This window comes from Lactuca saligna, chromosome 5 (assembly GCF_052625555.1).
Source record: "Lactuca saligna cultivar CGN05327 chromosome 5, ASM5262555v1, whole genome shotgun sequence".
NCBI classification, from domain to species: Eukaryota; Viridiplantae; Streptophyta; class Magnoliopsida; order Asterales; family Asteraceae; genus Lactuca; species Lactuca saligna.
In genome coordinates, this window is record NC_136421.1 from 190,639,062 (window position 1) to 190,646,236 (window position 7,175).

The following is a 7,175-nucleotide window of genomic DNA, read 5'->3' on the forward strand; positions in this document are numbered from 1 at the left end:
AGTCACGTAGAAGCGGCAAGCATCCCTTGTGGTGGATCTAAAGGGCCCACACACATCAGTGTGTATGAGATCCAATAAACCCTCACCCCTTTCACAAGTGCCAGTAAAGGGTGACTTGGTCATCTTCCCAAGTAAACAAGATTCACATGTATCATCGTCCCTAAGGTCGAATGATTCCAACACTCCATCCTTTTGGAGTTGGGCTATGCGTTTCTTGTTGACATGGCCAAGGCGACAGTGCCACAAGCATGCTTTGTCTAGACTAGTAGACGAATCAATATTCAAAACATTATTTCCGAAATTATCAACAATCATCACAGATTCATAAATCCCATTACAAGGTAATGCATTGAAATAAAAGACACCATTCAAATAAACATTAATAGAACCATTACTATTATCAAAAGAATATCTGAAACCTTGTCTAAACAACCCGTGAAAAGAAATAATGTTTCTTGCCATATCTGGCGAATAACAGCAATTCTCTAAATCTATTCCTAACCCATTACTCAACACTAAAGAATAAACACCGACTTTGGTCACAGGCGATGATCTTCTGTTTCCCATAATCAGGTTCATCTTCCCATGCTCCATTTCCCTACTTCTTTTTAGGCCCTGCAAATCAGAACAAATGTGGTAACCACATCCTGTATCAAGAACCCATGAAGTAGCAAATGATGAGTTATTAGATTTAATAGAATACATACCTGCAAATGTGGGCTTGATCTTCCCATCTTTAATGTCCTGCAGATATTGTGGGCAGCTTCGCTTCCAGTGGCCCTTTTGGTGGCAATAGAAGCACTCTGCTTCTTTAGGATCGGAAGAGGGTCTAGCGGGGCCTACTTTGGTCCCACTTGAGGACGAACCATCACGGGGTTTCCCCTTATGGTGGCTCTTACATGGAGCCTTCCTCTTTTTACCCTTTCCTTGACCTATTGCCATCACAGGAGCGGCCACAGCAGGGGACGGTGCAACGGATTTGTCTTTGAGGTTGCTCTCAGCAGTCCTCAAGAGTCCTTGGAGCTTGCTCAAGGAGACCTCCTCTTTATTCATATGGTAGGTCATCCTAAACTGATTGTAGCAGGAGGGCAAGGAGTGGAGGATTATGTCGATAGCCAAATCCTCATCAAACTTAACATTAAGTTTGAGAAGACGATCAACATACCTCTGCATTTTCTGCAAATGAGAGGTTAGGGATTCTCCACTCCCCATCTTAGCGGTGATCATGGTAGTAATGATCTCATAGCGCTCTTGCCTCGCGCTCTGGTGATACCTTTCCAGCAAATCCTGATGCATTTCATATGGATACATGTCCTCATAGGACTTTTGGAGTTCGGGGTTCATGGTGGCCAGCATGATGCAGTGAACTTTCGTGGCATCACGCTCGTGGGCCTCAAAGGCGGCCAATTCCTCAGGAGTAGCAACATCTGGGATGATCTTCTCAAGCTTTTCATCGAGGACATATTCTTTGTCCTCGTAGCGTGTGATCATGCAGATATACCTCATCCACTCGGTGAAGTTTGAACCATCAAATGTCACTTTCTGACACAAGTTCATCAACGAGAATGACCCAGAAGCGTTGTTGTTGTTGTTTGTAGACATCTGAAAAGGAACAAAGTTTGATTAGAAATGAATCCCTAATTAAACACCCAAATGAGTAATTAGGGCTAGGATCCAACAACATTATTTACAACTTAGAAAGGGATGCCGTACTCTAAAAGTAAATAATTTGAAGGTAAGTGAATGACGATTCACTAATTCTCACCATGAAAAACGAAAAAGCAATTTAGGTTTTAAATGTATTGAAAAATCCTAGATCTTTGAGATTCATTGAACTTTTCAATGGCATGTTTAAATCTCGATATGCATTTCAAATTTGCGACTGGGATGCCGAGGATCGCAAACAAATTTGTGAATAACCATGCGAATCAACGCGGTGCACTCAATGTCTTTATCACCTAATCAATGTGCCGGTGAACCACACACGCTCCATTGATCTATGACAAACATCGAGTCACCCTTCGCTACCAATGTCATCCCCAAATTGATGTGCCGGTTAACCACACGCGCTCCATCAACGTTGACAAGGGTACGAAGTGTAATTCCATGGATTAGCATCATTTTCACATTTTACCCTAAAGTAACTAAGAGTGGGAATTTGCAAAACAATGCAGTTACTTTAATATTTCCATTATACTTTTAATGAGGAATTAAGTGCCCTATCCTATCCGTTCGGCTAACGACCCTCCACCAGTCAAGCAAGCGGTAGATGTGAGTGTACATCCATTAAGCGCCATTTTATAGGCAGCAACCTTATACCCACCTTATAGACTGGCTTCGTGAATGAGGCCTACTAGCGATAAGACTAGCTTATTCTTATACATATATAATAATTAATCTTATAATATCATAATTGTATAAGGGTGTATTTTAAAACATTTCAAAAATACTAGTATCTTAATGTGTATTTAAAATTTTCGGAATTAAGGCTATTTAATTTAAAATTTTAAACACCAAAAAATCTTTGATTTAATAATTATCAAAATCAAACAATTAATTTGAAGTATTAAATCTTTAGGGATTATCATAAAATTAAACTATTAATTTATTTAATCCTTTTATTTTTAAATATATGGAAAGGATAATACAAGATCTTCAATTATCTAGTTTAAACAATTAAATTGATAATCACAAAGATAGTATTATCCATATCCCTAAAAACTTGGGATCTTATCTTGGGGACAAGGGATTTTCGAAATCCTTAGGGTTTCATAACCCTAATTTCGAAATTTGGAGGCTAGGCAAAAAGGTTTCAAGAACCCTATCAAAAAAATCGCCAACTAGGGTTTGGCAACCCTAATTTGCGAAAATCACCAAGCCTTAGGGTTTACTTGCCATAAACCCTAATTTGTCAAGTTCATAATATGCATCAAATCCAATTGAAAACAAAAAAACCAATGGCTCTGATACCACTGTTAGGTTTTATACAAACAATCCTATGTGTGCATACAACCCTAGTTTGGATCTATGTTTTCACTATAAGACATACAACTATATGAACACAAAATAAACCCTGGCATGCTTCTATGATTTTCGAAATTTACATAGAAGTGTAGAAAAACATACCTTTGTTGTTATATAGCAATAACAACTAGTTTCCTTGATCTCTTGAACTCTCTTGAACTCTTGAAAGCAAGCACCACAATTGTAGTGCCTCTAATGGCTCACAAACACCTTGAAGCAAGAAGGCAAATAAGAGAGAGGAGGGAATGAAGCTAATTTCGGCCCTAGGGTTCCCTTGGAATCAAGTGGCCTTAAATTGAAGCATAGGGCATGTATTTATAGTATAGGGTACTAGGGTTTCAGTCAAAACCCTAATGGACAGCTTAGCCACCAAACAGCCCAAGAAACCTTATGGAATGAGGCCTTGGACGAAAATATGATGATCCTTCATCATAATTTCGTTCCCCCTTAGTCCATTAGGTTTCCTAGCCCAAAACTCAACTATCACACAATTGACAGTTTATACCCCTTTATTTAATTTGTCTCTTTTAGTCACCAAATTAATTCCTAATTAATTCATGACTAATACTAATCAAATAAATATGATTTCTCCTTTAATATATTATTCTTATAATATATTAATAAATCATAATATCTCCTCTCTCATATCAAATTACCTTGTCAAGTTGCTTTGGTGAAGGCAACTGTAACATCCCCCTCTGGCACGTATCACAATATTGTCCGCTTTGGGCCACTCGGCACGAGGACTTCCCAGGGGGTCACCCATCCCGGTACTACTCCCGCCCAAGCACGCTTAACTGCAGAGTTCTTATGGGATCTGCTGCCCTCACGGCTTTAAAACGCGTTGTGACAAGGAAGGTATCCACACCCCTAATAAGTAGATGTTTCGTTCTCCTTCCAAGCCGATGTAGGATCAGATGCAACCCACCTTCACCCCCCATTATAGGGTTCGACGTCCCTGTCGAACACATCGACCCGTGCCCTAGCTCTGATACCATTTGTAACATCCCCCTCTGGCACGTATCACAATATTGTCCGCTTTGGGCCACTCGGCACGAGGACTTCCCAGGGGGTCACCCATCCCGGTACTACTCCCGCCCAAGCACGCTTAACTGCAGAGTTCTTATGGGATCTGCTGCCCTCACGGCTTTAAAACGCGTTGTGACAAGGAAGGTATCCACACCCCTTATAAGTAGATGTTTCGTTCTCCTTCCAAGCCGATGTAGGATCAGGTGCAACCCACATTGTAACGCCCGGGTTTTCAGGGCTAAGCATTTTTGTCAATGTAATAGTCTAGGTCAACTATTGTAACTCTTTTTGAAGTAATAAATATGAAATATTTGAGTATTATGTGAATTATGTGTGTTTATGTGTTTATTATTTAATTATAAATATATAATTAATAAAGAATAAAAATGAGCGTCAAAATTAAAGTGTGAGATAATCCCGATATCTCTACATAAAGTTGTAGGATATGTCTCAAGGTTTCCGTACATATAAAGAATGCCCAAATCCGAGCTATAACGAAGAAGTTATGGCCCGCCGAAGTTTTATGGCAAAACCGGCACGACACCGGGAGACGTAAATAGTGAATTTACGATAGAAGACTTTTTAGCCTTAGCAATCTAAACAAAAGTCGTAGAATGTGTTAAACTAAGAACATCGATAAAAAGAACGCCCAAATCTGACTTCGTATGAAGAAGTTATGATTTTTCTAAGATTCGGCTTAGCAGTGCACGACCTGAAACTCGAATTTTAGTTCGAGCGGTTTTTGGCTTACGCAACGTAAATGAGAGTTGAAGATCTCATTAATAGGAAATCAACGGTAAAAAGACAGACAAAAACAAAGTCCGTATGTAGAAGTTATTAATTTTACGCAGACGTTTAACAATATAATCTCCTTGTACTGTTAAATTTAAGATCGGTCAAGAATTAGTTGACGGTGTCAAAATGAAAGTTGTAGATCTTATTATTACCTACGCGTGGATATAAAGAACGTCAAAAACGGAGGTCGTATGTGAAAGTTACGGATTTTAGAAGTCGGAAGTGTGCTGTGCGAAAATGGGTAATGTGGCACAATCTTGGCCATTGCTTTCTCCCCAAGGCTTGCCACCAGATGGTGACATGTGGCACCAAGTTCAGCCACATTTCACCCTATAAATACCACCTCTCCCACCCTCATTTTCTTCACACCTTTCCCATTCTTTCTTCTCTTTACTCTCTCTCTCTCTCTAGCCCCGAAATCCCCCGAAAAGCCTAGGGAACCTCCCTAGCACGAGGCGGAAGCCCCGGAGTGCTCGAAGGCTCTGAGAAGAAGAGCTTTTCGGCTCGGGAATGCTGCTCCAAGCAAAGCCCGGTTTTCTATAAAACCCGCTGTAAGTGAGCTACGCCTACGCTATTTTTAATATAACTTTTATTTAATTATAGTAACGTTATTAGGAACTTATAATAAATACTTGGGCTATTATTATGGGTTATATAAGTATTTTTTTGACGCTTATATAATAATAATAATAGCTAGACTATTAATTAGTCTCGACGAATAATAAACTAAACTCTAGTGGTAATAATACTAGGTTTCGTCGAAGAAAAATTCTTTTTAAGAAGCGAAGCGCTGTCTGAGTTCGGAATCACCACCTTTTCCGGTGAGTGCATAGTTACCTTCAACTTACACATAGATATGAAGTATTTTATATAAATTACGTGCTATGTGTGCATATTATCTGAATACTTGCTATCTATGCTAGATGAACGTTGTTATACATGTTTTCAATGATTTAAACTGTATATGTATTTTATATCTACGAAAATGTTGGGGTAAAACATGGGTAGATGTAATAGGTGATGTGTGATAAAATGATGAGAGGCCTCGATGTTGTTGTTGTTGATCCAGTCATCTAGCGGAGTATAGATGACGACCACGGACTCTTCTAGACAGTCCAGTGGAACACTAGCAGGTTCGCAACCTGTAGGTGTTGTGAACGATGTGTTCACCGGTGTACTCCATCCCCCACATGGTTGCCTATTAGGACATTTATTGCTGAGGAATCCCCTTAGCAGTAGTGTCCGTCCCGATGATGATCCTTAGGCTAGGTCCCTTATGATAGGTGTTTAGGGACGTAAAGTGAGGATAACGGGAACGGGTAATCGGGTTATTGTTGATTGATGAAATTAATAAACTTATTGTGGGTTGAAAACCCTATGTGCTCACCAGGCTCCCAAGCCTGACCCACTCAGTTTTATGCATTACAGGTAGTGGCGCATGAGCATAGGTGTGATGTTTTGGACGAGGGATTACGGATATAGGCCTGTAGATATGAAATAATGTAGTAAGGCTTATATTGTACTGTTTATACTTTTGATCTGTACGAACATGACATCCCGAGTCTTTTAATGAAATACATTTCTATGGAAATGCTTTTGATAAATCTTTATCATATTATTGTTTTGGGACAAATTCCGCAACCCTTTTATTAAAAGATAACTCTGATTTTGAAATAAAGTATAAACAAAACCGGTCTTTTCTGGCCGTGATTTTGGGGATGTCACAGTTGGTATCAGAGCATTAGTTTAAGCGAACTAGGAATTTGTAGGATTTCTAGACTTAAACTTAGAATGCTAAGCGATGATTGTGAGGTGTGAGCACTAGCTTATTTTAGGAATTGTGCCTAAAATGCTTTTATGTGCTAAATGTTTTATGCATGATATGCTGTTATTTTGTTCGGGATCTATGGTCTGTTGCCGACCGGATCTGGAACCTTATGTGTTTAGGATTCTAAACGTACGACTACGATATTAGAACTAGCATGTAAACGTTTCGGAGTGATAAGGACGATTTAAAACGTCTCTCCTAAATAAAGATCTAAATCCACCTTATTCGGTATATAGATCAAGATGGTAAGGACCCGTAGCGGAAACGTAAACGCAAATGGGAACGGACACCAACCCCCCGTGATCGAGCAAATACCAGTTGTGGAAGCCGCTGCCGGACCAATAACGATGGCCGGAGTGCAAGCGATGATCCAGGCAATGTTGGACCGTCAAATGGAGGAAACCAGGCGTTTGCTCCAACAAAATCGAGAGGAAGCGACTATTCAGCTCGAACAGCCCGAGTTGAACGAAGGGCAGACTGAAGAAGGAAACTACAGTGG

The 7,175-nt window shown here is 39.8% G+C and overlaps 1 long non-coding RNA gene across 1 annotated transcript; it reads left to right on the forward strand.

Moving 5' to 3' along the window:
* Nucleotides 1-5,333: 5,333 nt before the first annotated feature.
* On the forward strand, nucleotides 5,334-6,387 carry LOC145048432 (uncharacterized). The gene is made up of 3 exons (XR_013682868.1): nucleotides 5,334-5,399; nucleotides 5,601-5,669; nucleotides 6,277-6,387. It is a non-coding gene; the product is annotated as an uncharacterized LOC145048432 (long non-coding RNA).
* Nucleotides 6,388-7,175: the final 788 nt, after the last annotated feature.